The sequence below is a fragment of the Maylandia zebra genome, linkage group LG17 (genome assembly GCF_041146795.1).
Source record: "Maylandia zebra isolate NMK-2024a linkage group LG17, Mzebra_GT3a, whole genome shotgun sequence".
Classification (NCBI taxonomy): domain Eukaryota; kingdom Metazoa; phylum Chordata; class Actinopteri; order Cichliformes; family Cichlidae; genus Maylandia; species Maylandia zebra.
In genome coordinates this window covers 2,455,992-2,459,986 of record NC_135183.1, presented here as the reverse complement: position 1 = coordinate 2,459,986, position 3,995 = coordinate 2,455,992, and positions in this window count along the sequence as shown.

The window sequence follows — 3,995 nt, the reverse complement described above, 5'->3', positions numbered from 1 at the left end:
CGTGTCTGATGCTGACTTGACTTGCTCAGGTGTGCAGTTCAGCCTGTTTGCCTGTTTTTACTTTTTCTAGAGGAATGATTCTCAACAGCATGTGGTGGGGTCAGTGGTCTATGGGTTTACTTTGTACTGTCTGGATCTGCATGGTGGCTCAAAATCTGATTGTATTTTTCTGCATTAATAATTCTGTCAATTTTAAAAGATCCCCTCAAAATCACTGACTGAAATGCAGACAGACCCTTCACCACATCTGTAGACACTCTCTGCTAAGACCTCTTGTTTATATATATTCTTTGCTGAGATTTTTCCCGATTCTTAATGCCATGACTCTCAGATGCTGTAGAATCTTAGGCCTGCCACTTCTTCTTTTGTCCTCTACTGCACACCCATGATGAGATATGTCAAGTTTTTATCAAGAAGCTCTTTGGGAATCATCTTGTTGGTGCTACAATGCTATTTTATGCCTGTCAAATTCTGTTATTTTTAGTCTTAAAAAAAAAGATTTAACTGAAGAAATGGGAACAAATTATGTGTTTTTGCATCAGGCTGCTAATGACATAAAAATAAAGTCTCGTTGGAAGCAGGATATGAAGAAATGATGGCTGGCTTTTTCACAATACTATATTCCTACTGACTGGGAAAAAATGCTAAAAAATGGTTTGGGTCTTATTGACTGGTGGATATGTCACCAGATAACAGTCAGTGGTGTGAAAAACGATGACAAGAACAGGGCAGTTTCTTTGCAGCAGGCAAAGCTCCCATTTGTTGGAGCAGATTTGCAGTCTGGAGTCCCATATCCACACTCCAGCTAAAAGAGCATGTGGTGATATATTCAAATGTTAGTGAATAATCATTCCTGTACAACATAAAATGGATGAATAAAAATATAATGAAATGTAATTATTGTTTATAGAAATGCTGCTAACAGTGCAATGGAATAAGACATCATGGGTAGCCAGCGGGTCAGCCCCTGTTGGTTGGTTGACTACAGTTTTTAATGATGACCATTTTTTTGACATCAAAGCTCACTCGCTCGGCTTTATTTACTTTTAAGGCAATAGTAGAATATTTCGTATATAAACATTATGTAGGAGTAGGAACTTAATATTGATTTGTAAATAACTGGACATGAATAACTGTCCCTAGGGTTAGGGTTAACCCTTACCCATAAAATGATACTACAGTATATTTCTAAGCAGCTCATTCTCTAGTCAAGGTTCTCTTTAAAGATATGACACATTTTGGGATCAACATGACAGGAAGCCAGAAATGTAAAAGTGAGGTCAGAGGTCAAAGGTGACATGATATTTGGATGTAAATCATGTCTAATGTTTTAAAAATAAAAGGCATTTCATGAAAGTTTGACTTTATTTGACCTTGAAGTAGAGGTAAGAGGTCCAAAGTAATGTGATATTTAAATTCCCACTATATTCCCTATATGCCTTATGCCTATATGTTGTAATTACAAACTATGGGAGTAAGAATTAAATAGCTTTACATCTAATTTGTATAGAATCATTTTGACCTTCGGATTAATCTGCTGACCTTGAAGGAGAGATAAGAAGTCAAACACTCATAGTTTCTAAGTTTAAGGCTTTTTGTCAATTTTTGACCAATGAATAGTTACGCTGCCCTTGAAGGCCTTGGTGGATGTAAAGCAAATTTTAATGGAGTTTTAACATCACCCCACTCTACAAAGTTTACCAGAATTAATTTAGAACTTTTTGAAATCCCACATTTGCAGACAGAATGAAACACATGCACACAAACACTACCAAAAACACAACCGCTCTGGCAGAAGTAATTGCTAACATTAATGGTGATTACATTCCATTCAGGGAGCAACTTTAAGGCCCCTGGTGTGAACTGTTTGTATAAAACTAGTAACTTAAGACACTGCACAAAACAGGAAAAAGAAAAGTCTTCAGCAGTAACTCAGAAACACAAGACAACAAACTGGGGGGAAAGCAGTCGGCAGGGCAGAAAAATAGAAGGACACACAAGAGGACAAAAACAGAGACACAGGGACAGACACAGAGACAGGAAGGAAAAGCACAGAAGATGCATAATGTAAGTGACTTTTCAAAAGATGAAGGAAGTCACTGAAAAGAGAGAAGAAACAGAAAACACAAGCAAAGCACAAAACTTGCAAGAAAAAAGTAACACTAGAAATAAAAATGAATTAATATAACAGAAATGGATATAGGTGTCCTTGGGGGGGAAAAGGCTTTTGGTAGGTTTTGACAATAAAAATACACGTGTTTCAAAGTGGGGTTTACCTGGCAGCTCTCACGTGGACCTATAATGTGAAAGCTGGAAAACAATTCCTCTCACTGTTTTTATCTGCTTTCTGTTCCTGTGCTTCTGGCTGGCATGACTCAGGGAAATATTCACTTTTGAGTTTTGTGCCATCAAAGACACATGTGGGAAGGCTTTGTCTTCTGGGAAAGTGTGGAATGAGAGAGATCCGACCTCTGGGCTGGTGCCAGGTATTGCTCAGAGGAGGGTAGAAGCCAAGCAGTGTGCCTGGTGTTAGTAACACTGAGTCCGGTGCTGCCTGATGGATGAATCACAGTGAAATCCTTCCAGTCTTTGCTTCTGGCTTCATTCCGGGTCACTAGGAAGAGGTTTTCTATCCGGCTGTCTCTGTTTTGAGATATGTCATCACTCAAATGTGTGTAGGCTATTTTTTTTAACCGGCGGCATACACTTTCCCTCAAAAACCACCTGATAAATTTTCGCTTATATGGTGGGACATTGATGGACAGAATCACCACTGGACCTAACCCCACTAACTGCATGCCTTTAGACTGTGGGAGGAACCAGAGCACCCAGAGGGAGAACTCACACAGACAAAGGGGAACATGCAAACTCCACACAGGAAGGCCCTGGCCAGATGGTGGATTTGAACCCAGCACCTACTTGCTGCCAGGCAAGAGTGCTAACCATTGCCTATCTCAGATTTTAAGTCCTCAATCTATAAAAAAAACTTTTTTGGGTGTGCTATTGTTCAGTGTAACAGCGGTGTACACACAGTTCATTTTTAAGCAAACCACCATAAAGTGTGAGTACGTTGTTGGGTCACCATGTAAGTAAAGTAAAAAGTAAGTAACATTTTATTTGCATAACACCTTTCAAGATAAAAACCACAAAGTGCTTCACAGAAAAGCTAAAACATAGCTAGAACAGCTGAAACACACATTAGCATTGAAGTCTGAGAGTTTTTATGACTAAAATAGATACCGCCAACAAAAGGTCCCAAAGTGTGGTTTGTTGTAGTCAAAGTGGCTGGGGATGCTGGTGAAGACATGGTGATTTTGATGCTAATAACAGGGGGAGCACGAATCTTGCTGGGGAAACTGAGAATGAAGATTATGGCAAAAGGACGAGCGTCACAACGTCCATGACGTCCGTGGCACCCAGACTCTGGAATAACCTCCCCGTTCATATTCGCACTGCCGAGTCTATCCAGTCTTTTAAATTACGTCTTAAAACTTATTTTTTTACTTTGGCTTTTGATTCTGTCTAGTTGGCTGTTTTAGCTTGTTGCGTTGTTACCTATTGTTTGTTGTCCTCTTCTATTGTTTGTTTTAACTGTCTCATGTTTTTATTGACAGTGAAGCACTATGGTCAACACTGTTGTTTTTAATATGTGCTATATAAATAAATTTTGATTTGATTTGATGATGAGTGTAATCAGTTCCCCAGGCAGTGATGATGAAGACGACTGCTTGCACGATGAAGGCAATGGAGCTGGTAGCTGCGATCATGACAATCGTGGTATAAGATAATGACTGGAAATGACATGGTGAAGAAGTTTAAGACGCTGATTAAGAGAGAGTTGTGACGATAATGAATGAATGAGGTGATGAAGAGCAGCAACCAGATGATTAGAAGACTATAAGGAGGACTGGAACGATGTTTCCTCATCCTCTGCTTTCCCCCCCTAGGGGCAACCTCACCGCCGCCCCTCCCATGCACAGCGTTGCCTCGGTGAT